Source organism: Lissotriton vulgaris, chromosome 3_1 (genome assembly GCF_964263255.1).
Source record: "Lissotriton vulgaris chromosome 3_1, aLisVul1.2, whole genome shotgun sequence".
Lineage (NCBI taxonomy): Eukaryota > Metazoa > Chordata > Amphibia > Caudata > Salamandridae > Lissotriton > Lissotriton vulgaris.
The window spans coordinates 1,912,184,102-1,912,202,490 of record NC_141689.1 but is presented as its reverse complement, the minus strand read 5'-3'; the positions used below and the strand labels follow the sequence as shown (position 1 = coordinate 1,912,202,490).

At 43.2% G+C, this 18,389-nt stretch overlaps 1 protein-coding gene across 1 annotated transcript in view; it reads left to right on the top strand.

Moving 5' to 3' along the window:
* Window positions 1-824: 824 nt before the first annotated feature.
* The window catches only part of NPY1R (neuropeptide Y receptor Y1), a 198,493-nt gene continuing 180,928 nt past the window's right edge, over window positions 825-18,389 (top strand). Inside the window, exon 1 of the mRNA XM_086962386.1 lies at window positions 825-992. The gene's annotated coding sequence lies outside the window, so the exon portion shown is untranslated. The remainder of the gene's footprint in view (window positions 993-18,389) is intronic.

The window sequence follows — 18,389 nt, the reverse complement described above, 5'->3', positions numbered from 1 at the left end:
GGTGGCATTCAATAAAGCAAGAAACTGGCTGGCTCCAGGCCATTACGTGTGCCCATTATCAGTGCTGCTAATTTACTCAGTTTCTTCGTTTTTGCCTCAAATGTAAGGCCATTATAATCTATGTGATGAGCATTTCATGCTGTGGGAATCCGCAGCCTGAGAACCATCCCTAGGTTTATAGTTTCTTTCTGGGAAAGGTTGGCAGGTAACAAGAGAAAAGATTTTATGGGTTGAGCTGATCAGTTATCCAGGCTTCGGCGGTGTTCCTGCGGCTATGAACGGGCAACTTTCTCAAACGCAGGGCTGAGGTACGCGGTCAATGTTACACTCAGATTTTAACTCTCGTTCTCATCCTGTGTAAGAGGGGAGAAACGATGGAAGATTCTTTCGCCTTCTGTAAAGTAAATAAATCATGTTTTCCATAAACTGCAATTTCAATCAAACCTTTTAAATATTGCTGGGGTCCAATATGAAACATCACAAAAAGAGCAGCTTCAACCAACCACAAGATGGCGCTGACCTGCAAACAATCTGTTGGCGTTCTCTGATTTAGGTGCTATGTACTTTTCCCTTCCCAGCTTCACCGTGCCTTGCGCGAATGTTTTCTGTGCCTACTGTACTTAATTGCATTTCTTTCAGAATTACTAAGCAACCCACCCCCAGAAGGATAATTTAAAGGTGATGTGTAAGTAGATGGCACAGCAGATCAGCTCCACTGTGCGCCATGTGATGCCAGAGGGGGCGGAGATCTCTGTAAGGGGGCGTCACTAGTTTTCCTCGCCAATCTTCATAATCCCAGCCAGAGATGTACTAGGGAATCTATCTATTCTCACCCTCTCTCTCCTCTCCCTCGCTACGTTCCTCTCTCTCCCTTCACTCCCCCTTTCTTCCTTTCCCCATCTGCGCACCATCTCATGTCTCCATCACCCCATCCCTCTACTCTTCTGCACGCTAGGACAAGATCAAGCAAGGATTATCATGGAATAAAATAGGTATGTTTCCTTTCCCGCTCCCTTTTCTTGCGCCTTATGTTAGTCAGTGTAACAGAAGGGCTTGGTTTGTGTCGCTAATTGCTCATAGCAGCTCGTGATGAAGATCTTTCTCTTTTCCGTGCTGGTGGTGTGCATGCTGTCTTAGAGTCAGTGTTTCTTAGCTGTGCAAGTAAATCCTTCGAGGTGTAGAACACTTACTTCTCCGTGCGTTTGCTCCTGCGCTCTGCCCTTTTCGCGCTGTAATCCCCTTTGAGTATTGAGATCAGCGCTCTTCCCGCACAGGGCACCTGGTGATGCCAGATACGAAACTTTAGTCCACCTCAGCTGCAGCCTGACAGGCATTTTGGTCTAAATTGACGGTGGTAGAAAAGGCAAGTCTGATGAATGCCGGGGAAGCATTCGTGGACAATCTGTTGCTATCTATGGATTTACAGAATGATTATGCACACGTGAAACGTATTGTACAGTATTACAGTAAGGAAGCACTTGCGTCAAATTTTAGACAGAAACTTTACTCAAGAAAGGTGTTAGCACACTCACAAATGTCAGTCGTTCCTCTACCTCTATAGGAATCAATGTACACGCATGATGTAAACAGAACAGTGAAAATCAATCCCATACAGTGTGTACCAAAATGTCGTTGACCGTATCACAAGTTGCTGCGCTGTATCGCTGCGTACCCTAGCGCATGCTATATGCGCTTGCACTGTCTAAAGTGCCTCCAATTAACACTATAGTTCTCCGAGCTGGAGTGTGATCTGCAAACAGCACAACTCGGACATAATGACCAAGGTTTGCTTCCTTCAGTTTCCGAAATATGCTGTCTTCAAGTTCTGCACTAGGTCGTGAAAATGCTGATTTAAATGCACTTTAGACAGTGCAAGCGCGTAAAAAAAGGCACCCTGCTCTGAGATGCGCAGCTGTTCATGGTACAGTCCCATGTGCATCTAAGTTCTTTCTTGACTGGTCACCAACATGCATTGTTTTGTGGGCGCAAGGCGTATATTGTGTCTGTGTGGGTGATGTGACTGGACAGGGGCTTAACTTGTTATAGATATGCTTAATTGGCCTGACAGTATGTTTTCAAGCAATGCACGGAGGCTGCTCGCTTCAATAGAAGATAGAAGCCGTGTTCATGGACCCCTTAGGCGACATCCTTCAAAGCTGCGGTCTTCTTTGAAGAAAAACGTACACACAGAAGATCTGAAAACTAATAAACCACAGCCATCCTCAAGGGCTGTGCGTTTACATTTGCGATGCATTTCAGAATGTAGTCGCTCACCGCGACGATATGAACCGAGTGGTCTGTGGGAGGTAACACGTGTTAAAAGCACAGTTAAATATTAAATATACACACAGTTTCTAACCTTCACTGTTTAATGCACCTTGCAACTCTGGGGGTTTCGATTGCGCAATCTATGAGACTTGGTAAGGATGGTTTTCAAGCGAGGGACACTACCGGAGGAGGCTGGGAGCCACATGGCTCTAGTCACCAGGCAATTCTATAAATAAAACATGTATTTGGACATCATATTGACCCAATGCCAGGGCGATGGAAGTGACCTGAATCAGGAATGCTTATGGGGTAATCGCGACTTTCACAATACAGTTCGGGGAAAGAGAATGCTAACGACTTAACATATCATCCTCATCTTCGTCATCATCATGATTGTGATATTAGAGAATTTGGGTGTGACAAATATGTTGACAGCCGACGCGCATCTACTCAGTCTAATTGACCAGGACCCAGCCCTGGAGAATAGGGATAGACAGACAGACCTGTCCGAGTACGCAAGCGTAGAAGCCACTCAGTGCATGGTTGATTGAGTAGCGCGCGGACGCTCGTCCTCCTCCTCATGTGTTGCCTGTCCGTGCTCGGCTGCAGCCGGGGGGATTGCCTTCAGACGGTGACCGTGCTCCACCTGCAGCGTTCACAGCCCTTCAGTGTGCGACGCGCCACATAATGCCACAGGGACGGGTGCCTATTAGAAAGACGAGCACGCCAAGCAGATCATAAAAATCGCTTTTATGTTGTAGTTGGTCTTATTGTGTTTCTCAGTTCTATACTTTTTATCTGAATGTCGTAGAATGTGCCACGTGAAGCAATCTATCATCAATCATAGCGTGATTTGGGTTGACATCAGTGGCGAACCTACACCGAATAAAGCAGTGCTATTAATTAATTTTCTTTCTCAGAACTATTATTGGGAAATCAAGATGGCAACCGCTACTAATCTACCATGCATCTGTTAATTGCACCGAAAATATGGCGGCATTGCTACTGTTTAAAAGGTTCAACGGATATGTAGCAGTTATAAGTTAATATTTTCCCTTTATAGTGCACTTGAAAAAGGCAAAAAGCATTTTGTTGTTGTGAAAAAGGTGAATTATGTCAAAAGGCACAGAATTAAGTAAAGACTTTGAAATATCAACGAAACAGAATATTGTGTATAGGGCCAACCAGTGCCTCAATCCAGTAGTGCCCCCTTAGAATCACTCCACACTCCACTCTCACCCAGTTGTAGAAACAATTAAAAACAAAGCTGTGTCAATTAAATATTGGACGTTGCAATGTGGGTCTTCATCCCATGCCTTAACTTCACGTATATATTTATTTACTTATTTATTGGGGTGAACCCCAACCCCCTTTCGAGTTTTCAGCTTAAACCATAAACCCCCTTTTTATTATGTTAATTCCCCCTAGCTCCTTTTACCTCTACTCACCCCCAAACCCTAAAAAAACCCTATTCCTTCACGGCTACCCACTCCTGAACCCATAAAAAGTGTTACCTCCCTTTAACTCTGCCCATCCTCATCCTTTTTTTTACATAACATAAAAATCATATTATTTAAAAAAATATATATAAATACTAGTGGGGGGTGGTGGGTGTTGAAAAAAAGAAACAAAAAAAAAACCACTGAGCTCTTCGACCAGCCGCGTCTCTTCTCTGCTTCCCTGCCGTCGTCTCAGAACGGAAGCAGGAACAGGAAGCGCACACAGGCTTTCTCCCCTAAGCCACTCACAATGCTGCAATTCAGCGTTGTGTTGGTCTGAGCACTCTGGTTGGTGCTCAGATGGAAAATGGAAGCCTGGGCATGTTCCTCACCAGGCTGTGTAATGCAGCCTGGTGGGGAACATGCAAAGTGCGCATGACTGTTTTTGCTGGCCCAAAATGGCCGGCCACACAGTCATCCACACTTAGAGTGTGCCCACCACTCCTCCCCTTATGACCCCAGCCCACCTGCCCTTACCTAACCCAGTAGCTACCAAACATAAAATGATAATAACAAAGTTATTATAATTTTTTTAATCACTGCTTTGAAAGCAGTGGGACGAAGCTTCTCCTCCTGAGTGGAGGAGCCGCCCCTGATAAAAACCAATTATGCATAATTTCTTCGTCGGTACTTAAAATCCTGCATGGCGAAGCAGTATAAAGGCTTCAAACAATGTGCATTATGCACAGGGTCTCCTTGAGAAAAGGCTGCAACTTCTTGCTGAATCCACACCCTCTGTGCAACCCAATCGGAACACTAAGGGGTCGATTCCGATCTCGTAAGGAAAGCATCCCAACCAAATTGAATCCGGAATGCTCTCCATACGACTCTGAGCGCTGAAGTCCCAATGAGGGAGTACGATGCATTTGTATGCTGATGGACTCGGTTTGCTCAGACTCCCATTGAACTCTATGGGAGCCTGTATACTGAACGCGTACACAGGCTCCCATAGCAAAAAGGAGTGGGTGGGGAAAAGCGTACACCCTGTGGCTGGCATCCCATGATGCCTACCGCACTGTGCATGCTTAGACCGGGGTGGCTCATGGGCACCCCTCGTCACCGATTTGGAGGGCCCCGGGTGAAAGGGTCCTTCTACGGTCCCCCGGAATTTTGGTTCCGATAGCCGTTTTCTCTAGCTGAGACTGAATTGATACGGCTGTCCAAATCGTGCATCGTACTCGTTCTTTCGGAATCTTGCTCTTTGCGCGGCACGATTCAGTTACAAACGAGTCGTACTGACAGGATCGGTTTCCGAAACGATTCGGTCGACGTACACAAGATTTTCGCATCATACTTGGTCTTTCGGAACTATGTACGATTCGGTCGGAAACAAGGGCTACAAATCAGATCTGGGAAAGCTGAATCCAATTTGGAGGCCTTCCGAACAACATCGGAATCAGGCCCTAAGTCAGCTGGGGGCCACTAGGGGGACTAACAGAACCAGCAATCACAATGCCAGGAGGCATCGATGCATCCTGAAAGTGCTATAAAGTGGAACACGCTCTCCAGCAGGGCAAGCTGTGTTCGGGCTGTGCCTGGGCAAATCCCAGGCCTAGGGAGTGCCTGGCGACACCTGTCAGAGCCCAGAGGAGTCTGGGCTGGGCCACGCCCCTTAGTTTTACTCTTCAAAGGAACTGTGCTTGTTAACGGGACAGCCCTTCAAGTGTTTCTTAATTATCTGACATATGCTGTTTCGGCAGTAGTGGGCAATTAACTCTCCTTTGTGCTAACCTGACTTTTCCATAGACAGTTGTTCGATGCTCATGTTTTAGGATGGTTAAGCACAAGTTAGGCCACAATATTGATGGGACTGCCACAAAAATAGTACTCTTGACAGGCATATTGAAATGACATTGGGGGTCTTAGATAAAGAAATTATTTTTGCTGGAAAATGGTTATCAATAGCCACTTTGCCTAATGACTGTGCAGCGCTAATTAGTCTATCTGCCCAAGATCCTGTGGGGGGCGTCGGGGTTCTACTGATAAATGTGTTTCTACCCCCAATATGCAGGCCTCTAAATAGACCTCGCCGCCGCACATCAAATGAATGCAAGGGCCTACACTTAAACACGTAACTAGTTTGATTAATCCCACACCAATGGTGAACTCAACATCTAATCATTTTTTTAACAATAAGAAGGCTGTTAGTGGTTTATTTGCACAGTATGTCAAGGAGGTTATGGACGTACTTGTTTCTAAGTTATTTGGGTTAATGAATGTCTGGGGAGCATTGAGGCTAAATTTGAACTGGATGTTAGATTGGCACAAGGTGTAGGTAGAGGGGTTGACACCATATCTGGGAAGAAGCCCGTAAGCGCTGCCCAGGAACCCTGGCTGACAGATGGGGAGAGAAGAGTTGCCCGCGTGTGGTGGAACTCCTGTGCCTGGTTCAGCATTGTCTATCTACAATGGTATGAGGGAGCTCAAGGAGCTGGGTACACCAGTCGAGGACCATTGAACATGGGCAACATTCCATTTACCATTCAAGCAAGTAAGGCTTGCTCCTGGATGTGACCCAAGATGTGATCCTCCACCAGCAGCATGTCCATATGTCATAGTCATGGCAAATGCTCCAACATTACGCTCTAGAGTGAATGAGTCACTGTGGATTTAATTAATAATTCTACCTATTGGATTCACATGAACATCAGGTGCCAGAGTAATATATTATATACTCTGAGATCCTTATGGCAAGAAGGGGAGATGTGTTAGGAGGATGCACAAAGAATTCATGGGGGATTGTGTCATTGTCACCTTCAGGAGTCCCAGGGAAGTAGGGGATCTCACTCAAGCCTCTTACCTGGGACCAAACAAAAGTCGCAATGTTAAAATCTTGCCCCTTTGTTCTTTGTACAGAGATCACGGCAAACACTTTAAGACACGCAAGGGTTTTCCCTGCCCAATACACCCCTGCCATCACTGTACAATATTTTGACTTAAAAGCGCTTTACCCCGATTTGTCAGAAAATTACTCAGTTAGAACCTGATTACGAGTTTGGCGGTCCAACTACCGTATCTCGGCTGGAGCAGTACAAAGAAGACTGCTCAATCAGCGGTCTCCAGCCTGCTGTATTTGAATATTCCGAAAGAGCCAGTGGTGGTCTTTCTGATGGCGGTGAAAGTTTTAAAAAATTTGTCGAAGCGTGTGTGTATATTTTGATTGCACAAGTGTTGAGTATACACATATTCACCACTTGTGGAAAAATACCTACTCCCCATTGCCGGAATCTGGACTATATGGTCTCGGTCCAGTCAAAGGGTAAGATAGTACAAAACGGATTTACCGGCATTTCGGTGCCTAAAAGGTCCTTTTCTTTTGCGTCAAGATGCTGCTGTGAAGGGGGAGCTGGAGAAAGAGACCCATGTCATAGACTGAAGGGAAGAAAGGGAAATGTGTGGGTATGCACTTCAAAACCTTCGATTCTGCCTCCTGTCCCACCGCCATGGTAGGCTCGTCAGAAAGCCAACTCGTAATTTGGATGGCAATGAAATTTCTCTGTACCACCATATGACAGCTGCTTTTGCCCAACCACCGTTGAGGCAGTCTGCGTATGGATGTCTGTGTCTCTGGTGCTCCAGCGGTCTTTCATTCTGAAATCTGACAAGATCGTAATACGGCAGGCGGACCACCTAGTCGATGGTGGTGAATTCGTCACTGACGCCTCGTTGGGGTTCAGACCCCCAATCTCATAATAAGGCCCTAAGTGATTGTAGTGAATGTAGTGTGTTTGAGCAGATTTCTGTTCAGGATACTAGCCATGGAATGGGTCCACCAGCTGGCCGACCTAGTACACCACCTTATCCATTAAATTGCGGGATCCGCCATGTGCTAACCATATTGTGATACCCCTGCTAACTTGCAAGGTGAATCTAGCCATCCCTGTGGATCCTGCTCATGAGGTCAATATTGTCTTTTAAAACATTGCAGGTCTTGCCAGCAAAGTGGGCTGTGAGGAGCAGTGTTATTTCAAAAGTAAATATGATGATGTTATTTCTTTCCAAGAGACATGGTCCACAGAGATTATCAGCATGGATGGCTACCACTTCCACATGGTTTCAGTAGTCCCTTTTCCATGTGGCAGAGCAAGAACTGGTTTAATGATCCTGCTTAAACTCACCCTGGACTGTAATATCACCCAGATCCCTTCTAACAGTAATTATTTCAAGTATTTTTATCTATGTGGCCTATTGAAATAAACATAAGTAGTTCTTATAATGGCTATTTTGAGTCTGATCATCTTGCAATCTTAAGGTATTATCTGATTTTATTCTTGGCCTTGAAGTACAACTTGCGTATTTACACAAAGTATATCATATCATTTTAGGTGGGCATTTTAATATCAAACTTGTGCTAACCAAGGAGGGAAAAAAAGTGTGTTCTATCATCTCAGTTCATGGTGTGGCAACTAAATCAGGGACAAGACGGGCAATGCTCTACTTCAAACTATCAAGATGTGTATTCGGATATATGATGTTACAACACGTTATTTTACAACGCATGCTGTAACATCGCAACTTTTACAACGCAGGTTCCATTACAACGGATGTCATTACAATGCAGGATATTACATAGCAGATGGTATTACAACGCATACCATTACATCGTAAGTATAGGTAAGTATAATTTATTTAAAAAAATGAAATTAAGTTAATTTTATTAATTTTATTTTACTAATATAATTAAAATAATTTAAAAATGTAATTAATATAATTTATTTAAATACGTTTAATTTAATTTTAAATAGGAAATAATGTAATTTAATTAAATTAATATAATTTTATTAATTTAATTTAATACATTTAATAATAGTAATTAATTAAATATAATTAATTTAATTAAATTAATATAATTGTATTAATCTTATCTTTATTTAAAAGGGTTTAATTTAATTTTAAATAGGAATTAATGTAATGTAATTATAATAATATAATTTTATTAATTTAATTTAATAAATTTAATAATAGTAATTATTTAAATTTAATTAATTTAATTTAATAAATATAATTGTATTAATCTTAAAATTGTAATTAATTTCATTAAATAAATTTAATTAATTTTAATTTAATTAATTATTTTAATTTAATTAAAGTCGTACTTTAAAAAAAGAAACCCTAAAAATACCCCTGAACCCCAAAACCCAAACCCAGCCCTAAATCCTAAAAATACCCCTGTACCCCAAAACCCAAACCCAGCCCTGAAACCTAAAAACACCCCTGTACCCCAAAACCCAAACCCTGCCCTAAAACCTAAAAACACCCCTGTACCCCAAAACCCAAACCCTGCCCTGAAACCTAAAAACACCCCTGTACCCCCAAACCCTGCCCTGAAACCTAAAAATACCCCTGTACCCCAAAACCCAAACCCAGCCCTGAAACCTAAAAACACCCCTGTACCCCAAAACCCAAACCCTGCCCTAAAACCTAAAAACACCCCTGTACCCCAAAACCCAAACCCTGCCCTGAAACCTAAAAACACCCCTGTACCCCAAAACCCAAACCCTGCCCTGAAACCTAAAAATACCCCTGTACCCCAAAACCCAAACCCAGCCCTGAAACCTAAAAACACCCCTGTACCCCAAAACCCAAACCCTGCCCTAAAACCTAAAAATACCCCTGTACCCCAAAACCCAAACCCTGCCCTAAAACCTAAAAACACCCCTGTACCCCAAAACCCAAACCCTGCCCTGAAACCTAAAAACACCCCTGTACCCCAAAACCCAAACCCTGCCCTGAAACCTAAAAATACCCAAACACCCCAAAACATATACCTCAGTACCCCAAAACATATACTCCTATACTCATACTTATTTTAAAAATTACTTAAATTAATATATTTAATTTATAACATTAAAAACATAAATAAATATATTTATTAATAATTAATATTAATTAAATTAATTAAATAAAATTAAATAAAATAAAAAAAAATGTAAATACTTACCAATACTTACGATGTAATGGTATGCGTTGTAATACCATCTGCTATGTAATATCCTGCGTTGTAATGACATCCGTTGTAATGGAACCTGCGTTGTAAAAGCTGCGTTGTAACAGCATTACGACGTAAAAGTTGCGTTGTAACAGTAACGCACCGTGTATTCTTATCAATCTTAACGAATTCTATGATCTGTCTTTTACTGCTTAGGCTGCTTTTGAAACAGGAGGGTGCTGCTCTGTTATTGATTATATTTTAGTCACCCTCAATTTGCAGGCCAGGGCCTCTAGGGCAGCTATTGATGAAAGCCCATACAGTGACCATAACCCATTAAACCTTAGTATCTGTATTCTTAGTGGAGTGGGGGAGGGGGCAGTTATGAGTGCATGGCCTCTCAATCCTTAACTGTGAAGACTCAAGGTCTGCGTTTGGTGTGGAGAAACCCCAATTTAAATACTCTTTTGTCAAAAATATATACGACTCACCGCCCTTTGGTGTCTAACTGTCTTATTCTTACTGATGATCACTAGGCTCTAGCTTTTCAATTTATTAAACTGAGCTTAGATGCAAACATTCTGCTTATGAAACCTAGAAGACCAGGGGCTCACATGGCCAAATGGTTTGACCATCCCTTTTGAGAGGAATCAGCACTTTTAGATGAGGCATTGATGGAAATACCCAGGAATACAAGCAAAGTCATACACCTCAGATCAGAGTACAAGGTAACCCAATGGCTCAGGTGCAAAGTGCTTCAAAATGAAACATGGGGTAAATTGACTAAGGCATGTAGGATGAAAGACACTAGGGCGTTCTGGACAGTGGCAAATAATATCTAAAATGTGAATGTAAAACCTAATACTGTTGTTACTACCATTAGCCTGAACGCCTGGATTAACCATTTTAAAGAATTTTACAGGTCTGACATGCCTAATCGGCCTGATTAGGAGGAGGTGGCTTTCCCAATAGCCCTGGAATTTATCCTTGTTAAGTTAGGGAGGCGATTGACAAAAGTCCTTCATGCAAAGCCCCAGGGCCGGATGGGGTGCCGATGGGTCTGTATAAATGTAATGTAATGTAAGTCGGTTTTTATAAAGCGTGGCTATCACTCCAAGGAGCATCTTGGCGCTGAAAGACCAGAAAAGGTGAAGGGTCTGGTCAGGCTGCTTCCAGTAGTAAGGCCAGGATACTCATATTAAAGCTCTAGCACACATGTCCGGGAGACTAAAAATCCAGGTCTTCAGTGATTTTCTGAACTCAGATTCCAAGGCCATAGCACGGAGATGTGGGGGGAGTTTATTCCATGCTTTGGATCCAAGAACTGACAGGGATTTACCTCCCTTCGAGATGAGTCTGAAAGTCGGGATGGCCAACAAATTGGCATTAGAGGATCTAAGGTTGCGTGATGGATGGTAACGCAAGAACCTCTTTTGTAGGTACTTTGGTCCTCGTGAGTGAAAAGCCCTAAAGGTGATTACTAGGACTTTGAACAATACCCGTTTGTAAATTGGTAGCCAGTGGAGAGTGTTCAGTGCGGCAGATGCTGAGGATTTCCTAGGCCACTTCAATACAAGCCTGGCCGCTGCGTGCTGTACCATTTGCAGCTTGTGTATGACAACCTTGTTGGTTCCCGCATACAGACTATTACAGTAGTCAAGTCTCGATGTTATAAGGGCGACCGCTACCATTTTTCTGGCTGATAGTGGGAGTAGATCAAAGAATTTCCTTAAGCCCTTTATAACGTTAAAATAGGTACTTGCTACTGTCAGAGCCTGTTGTTTAAAAGACAGGGAGGAGTCAAACTTAATGCCTAAGTTTTGCGCTGCATTAGTCGTGTTTGGAGGCACCTCCTCACTTCTGGAACTGTGTGCCTCCCCTGTTAATTAGGGTGAACAGCCTTTATTGTACTGATTTAAAAAGGGAAACCCCCAATCCCTAGGTTGCTACCAGCTGATTCTGTTTTGGAGTGCCTCGTAACCCTGTTCAAGGAATCAGATTCCCTGTCAGGGGTACAGTGTAAGTTTTGTGAGGGGCTTGGCACAGTGGATCAGTGCCTAACTCTGCACCTGCTGATCTGCAAATGCACTGTGGGTAAACAGGGATCCATCTGCCTGGCCTTTATGGACCTCTCCTGTGATAGCGTGGTGAGGTCCAAATTGTAGAAGATTCTGACTAATATTAGGGATGATGATAGCTTGGTGCAGTTATTGAGGGCTTTGCATAATTATGTGTTGGCCTCAGTCAGGTATGGTCCTTCAAGTGAACGGACTGACGGTTATAAACTAAGGAGAGGGGTGCACCTGGGACGTGTCCTTGCCCAATTGTTGTTTTATTATAATGGTTTAGGCACTGCTCTATCCAAAAAAGACTCAGACACCCCCTTATTGGCAAAAAACCTCCCTGTTTTATTGTAAGCAAATGTTACAGTTTTACATCCCGGAACCTCCAACTGCCTTAATATTTTATTACAAGATTTTGTTATTTTCATGGGGTCCCTTAGTCTTGCTAACAACCAATTCAAAACTTTAAAATGACTTGTAACGCCAGGCAACAGAAGATGCAGGATATAGCTTTACAAGGTCATTCTGTTGCCATTACCCAGATTTCTCATATCTGGGTGTTGTTTTTGATGTGAGGAGTAACTGGGGATTGTGAACAGCTAAAGTCCAACAGAAATATGTAAGTGCGTTTGAGTATATTTATATCCCTGCTAACTACATTGGGGAAAGCAGTGGCTCCCTTGTTGGAAGTCTTTAGAACAATTGTCTCTCAATTCTAACCTATGGGTCAGGTATTTGAGGATATTGTAACACAATTGCTGTCCAGTGTGAACAAAATCAGATGACTGGCCACCTCCTGGACGTGCCTCCTGCATGTTCAACGTGGGTCACACATCAGGAGATTGGGGTGGATTTTGTGGAAGATATCATCAAACTGCCCCCTCTGCTTTTGTGGTGTTCAATCTGGGAGAGTCCTCATGCCTAGTTTAACTGGGGGGTCATAGGGAATTGCCTCTTGTGTGAGAAAGGCCTGAAAATCCTTTGGATTTTTTATGTCAAGATAGAACAGATGAATTTGGGGGTAGGGGTTCTTTTTTCTTAACCCGATACATGACTAAATCTGATATAACCTGTGTAAAAACTAATTGCAAGTTGAATAGGTGCTGCCTCAGGGAAGAACATGAGTTCACAAAATCAACTATACAGGAATATGTTGAGCTACATAGCACAATTGCCCTTGAGCTGTATCTGGATTGGATTGACAGTACCAGGGATAACATTGTTTTTAACCCATTTCAGATTGGGTTTTGTGAGATGGCATCTCGGTTTTCCACTTGGTCAATTTGATCCAACCAAAATGTTGTTTTGCCCATGTGATGAATTCACCCCACAGAGTCTGTTGCACTTTATTTTTTTCTGCCAATTTGTATTGATTTTACTAAAAGGTTTTCAATTCCTATAATCAAGGGTAGATGGATTAGAATCCTTGGTGTAGCCCTAGTTTATCAGCCTCAACTTGATTCTCCATCTAACTATGTAAATATTTGCTCCTTTTCAAAATGTGCAATTAACACAAGGAAAACAATGTTGTTTTAACTGAAGAGGATATTTCTTCTGGGTAGGCCATAGTTTTTTTTCCCTTTTTTCAATCAGTTGGGGCAATGTAATGGCCACCATTTTTATCAATGTTGTGTTGCTGCTGTATATTTCATTTTTTTATTTAAATGATCATTGGTATATTTTATTTGATTTTTTTTTTAACCCTGTGCTATTCATCACTTGCACTTTATTTGCTATTACTGTAGCTGGGAGAAGGAAGCATTTTATGAACAGGACTTTTGTATTTGTTGATGTTTTTATTTTTGTGTAATGGCCTATTGTGAGTGTTTTAATGAAGTGATTTTAATGTACCTTTAGGGTTACCGAAATAAAGAACATTTGACTTGACTACCTTTAGCATTTATGAGGTGCCCAAAATTGTATGTGTCAAACACATCGGGCTCAACATTAAGAAAGGGTGGAGTTCAGAGAGTTTTACTCTGCTGAACTCTGCAAAGTGCCAGAAAACTCTGCACGTTCCGCAGAGTTCCGTCAGCGGCGGAGTCTGTTAAGTCGTGCTGCTCGCACTAATTTTTAGCGCTGGTAGTTTGCCGATACTGTAAAACCAGCACGAACGACACTTCAAGTCATGCCAGAGGGTGCAGCTGTGCTCTACCGCTACAGAAGACATTCTATTCGAGCAGCAGTTTCCTTAACTCGAAAAGCAGTTTTTTGATGCAAGTGGTCACGACCTGCTGCAACCGCTCAAGATGAGAAATCGTACCTGGAGGAGGTCTAGCACATGATTTTTTCCCACAAGCACTCACCAATTTAGTGTTGGTGAGCAGCTTGAGAGAAAAAACTCCACTCTGCGTCACTTCGCAGAGTTTTTTGAACTCCACACTCTGTCCAGAGCGCAGTGGGTAAAACTCTTCAAACTCTGCCTTGCGGAGCAGAATTTTTCACCCACCCCTACTCAACGTACATATGAACCACTTTCATTGATCAGGGTCTCAACCATGAGAAGATAACACATCTTCTACCAGATGAGAGCAACCCTGGTGCCAGTGCCCATAAATGACCTTCAAAGTCACACTTGAGTCCATGTCTGCCTTCCACATCATCAAGTTTGCACATGATGTTGTAGGGAGTTAGAACCAATGCTCACAAAATAAATATACTAAACAATAGGTTGATAGTCATTTGGGCATATTGCCATATGTCACACCTGTTTTGGCTTATTAATCCAAAGAGTTTGCTTCTTAACTTATGAGTACTGACATGCTAACATATGTATATTGTTGGCGACTAAGGCACCCATTAAGGCCCTCATTAAGTCTTTCTCAATATTCGAAATGTTGAAAAATTGCACTTGAAAATACCAATACCATTTTATACTGTATGTCTTGGAATACCTGTTTAGGCAACTATGTCTGTTTCCATTTAAATCAGTATTTCTGAGACACTCAGAGTGAAAGCCTAAGGGGTCTTTTAGTATGGAGGACAGATGGCCGCTGCCAGGCCAGCGGTGGCAACCGCCGGACCGGTGGCAGACATCCGCCTGCTATCGCAACCCGGAAAACTGCTGGTCCCATTAGCATGGCGGAAACGACCACAGCGGTGAGATTTTCCGCCCGCCACTTTTCTTTCGGTACCAGTACGCACGCCTGCCTAGTGGGTGGAACTGGATCACTACAATGGTGCCGGTGCAGAGCCAAGCTCCGTCGGCTTGATTATGATGCCGGCTGTAGCCAGCCTTTCAGCAGTGGTGGGACCGCCATGGAAAGGCATGTCTGTGGGGGCCCATTGTGGGCCCCCAATGTGTTGGTGGGTGTGTCTGTGCACTGGGGGATCATGTCCCTGTACCAGGTGGCAGGTACTGTGCAGTACCTGCCACGCAGTACAGCAATATGCATGACATGCACTTTTTCACATCACAGCAGTGCTGCTGGCAGCAGCAACCGCCGCAATGTTAAAGCCTACGATGGTACTGCCGCAGTCGGAGTTCGAATGCGGAGCATGCTAATTAGACCGGTGGTTATGCAGCAGTCTTTGCGGGTGGTCTTTTCCCGCTACCATGGCGGTCGGGATGATCTTCGGACCGCCATCCTAATAGACCCCTAAGTGTGGATTTCCTTGGACCAGAGTAGAGTATTTATTGTATGGTATTTGGATATTTGCACTTTCAGCACAGAGTCTCTTGTTACATTTTTCGTGGACAGTGTCCTCACTGTTTATCCAGATCTTGTTATTCTTTTCATAACTTTTTGTGGCTTTAGATCTGGTGTATATCTTTTGTTCTGACAAATGCACAATCACAGGGATAGTGCATTTAAGATATTCTATAGCTTGGGTCAAAGGGAAATGTTTGATAAGCTGTTGTAAGCCATGATTATCATTTTGATGACTAAGGTTATGGTTCACGATGGAATAATTGTGTTGAGCCAGCTTGGGACGGTGAACACATATTTTATATTTCCTACATGGAGAGCAGGTTTACCTATTGTAGGTCCCCAGAAACTGACTGCAGAAATGAAACACAGCACATAGCCGAAAAACTCTGGAAAGGAAGTTATGATATAAAATGACACAAGGATGTAAATGTAAATGTGGGTGTACTTGTAAAGCGCACTGCGACTCCATGGAGTATCCTGGCGCTGAAGACTGCTGGGGACCCCGCCTGGTTTTCCCTATGAGATGGTCCCTTTCTGGGTATCTCCAGGGTGAAACCAGGCATCCCCAGCGTCTGTGGGGGGCCGTTGTAGAGATGAGGCAAGCTTAATGCCCAGAGTTGCCGAGTGTGTTCTCTGGTTTGAGTAGGCACCGGGGACGAGAATTATCGAGTCTGTTTTGACCCTGGTCCACGACCCTGCCGCGTCGGGAATCGAACCCTGGTCCCGGGCCGTTCTCTGCTTACAGGTCTGCCGCCTCTAACCAGTGAGCCACACCACTCCACTAGGATCCGTAGCAATGCAAACCAGGTGCATCCAGGTGCATCCAGCATTAGTTTAGCAGGGCCAGATCCACGCCATATTTTCAAGATAGCCACTAAAGATGCAACCAAGTTCCTTATATATTCATTGTATGAAAATGTATCTTTCGTTGAAATGCATAGGATCTGAAATGACCATACTAGACATGCACTGGACACCCCAGGTTTGGACGTTGCTAAGACTTCTCCCTCGGTAGGGAGTCCTACATCCAAGTGAAGTCTGGCCATTAGCTGTCAAAAGTGTAATTATAGACTAAGGGCCCGATTTAAAGTTTGACAGGCAAAGTTACTCAATCAGAGTGACAGAGGACAGTCCATCTGCCATTCTGAGGGACCTCTGCTTGCTAAACAGGAACAGGAGGTCAATCTTATGACCCTTGGAGTTCACATCTTGGTCCTTGGTACAAAAGAGAGCTCCAGATCTTCTTATGTGTCAGACAGCAGATTCAGTCCGCTTCTGAATAATATAACTAGTAGAGGCACCAAAATGTTAGCATACATTATTTTGTCATATTTCTTATCATATCGTTTCACAGAAAAATACAAAAATAATAGTCTATCTAAGAAATGTTCTTTATTTGGATAAAGTAATCCTGTGCAACACAACAAACAAACAGTCAAAGTGTTTTGCTCTTTCAAAAAGAGCTTTGTCAAGACTAAATTATATATATATATGTAGCTATATATATATATAATATATATATACACATATATACAACAATACAGGCATTAGAAATGTGCATCAGCTGTAAGTTGTCTCCTCGGAGTTTGCACTATTCAATCCTTTTCCGATCTTCCTCAGGTCCAGTAGTGTTCTGAGGAGGGTACTGGGGATGTCACCTTTACTCCGGACACCTGCTTGAGGTGCATATAAATCCTGGTTTTCCCTCACGAATAGGGTAAAAGTTCCCAGGGGTTACTTTGTCCACTTTTGCAGCGTTTCTTGTGTGTCCTATTGCAAAGAATCCTACAATGCTCTTCTCTGCCGCCTAAATTCAACATTATGAAAACCTTCATCTTTTGTGCAGAGCCTGTGTGCACATTGCAGAAATGTGGCAGGAAAATCACCAAACCTTCCTCTGTTTTCACATCAAACCAGTTTCAGGGGCAGCTCCCTGCCCACTGGCATTGTAGCTTCCCTGGCTGCTGGAACAAATAAGGAGCCAGGCCAGGTGTCATTTGATATCTGTCTGCAACAGCGGAGGCCCCTCCAAAGTTAATTAAGTTCCTGGTTATTATAATAATAATAATAATAATAATAATAATAATAATCCACATTTGTAATGCGCAAACAATCACCCGTAAGGCTCTCTAGGCGCTGGGGGCCATCGGGAAGATTAAGCAAGCTATTGCCCGGAGTCACATGGTGCTGGGCTAATCTGCTGCCGGCATTGGGATCGAACCGTGATCCTCAGACTCCAACATCAGTCACCCTGGCCGCGGGGCCACACCTCTCCCACCGCCGGTTATTGCCCAAATAGAATTCTGCTAGAAAAAAGAAACACCTCCCTACACCGAGGCCTTTGTCTATGTTCTGGGAGCAGTTTTTGTATCCCATTCAGGGCTTAAGCACCCAGAGAGCTGCAGCTGGAAGATAGTGCAATTAGCCTCCAGAGGATTTAGTCAGGGAATCTGGCTTCACCAGTATATTGGGATTTTATTAATTAAAAAGAGTCAAGAATTAACTTTCTAGGTGTTTCGTAGCCAACGATAGCATTATTTAATTTAATATTTGCACCCTAGTTGTTTTTTTATGGAAGGGCCAGCATTGCTTCAATGAAATAGCGTTTAGTTTAGGTGCTAGTCACTGTAAGGACATGTTTAACATTACAATTCAACTTGTCCTATTTTAAAATACAATGCAACTGCCTTATGGACTATGGGCCATATGTAGGAGGCCAAATACCGGTCGGTAACGGAGGATTTCGGCCTGTAAATTTACTGATTCGGTAAATTTACAGATTCGGTAATATGGGATGTAGGTGGCACTGAAAACAGTGCCACAGGCCCTAAATAATTCGTTATTTACCATCAAATTCTATTTGATGGTAAATAACGACCTGTGCCATGTGGCACACATACATGCCCTAAGGGCATATATGTGTGTCACATGGCACACAAGCCTTAATCCGGGGTGCAACAGGGTGTCAAAGTGACAC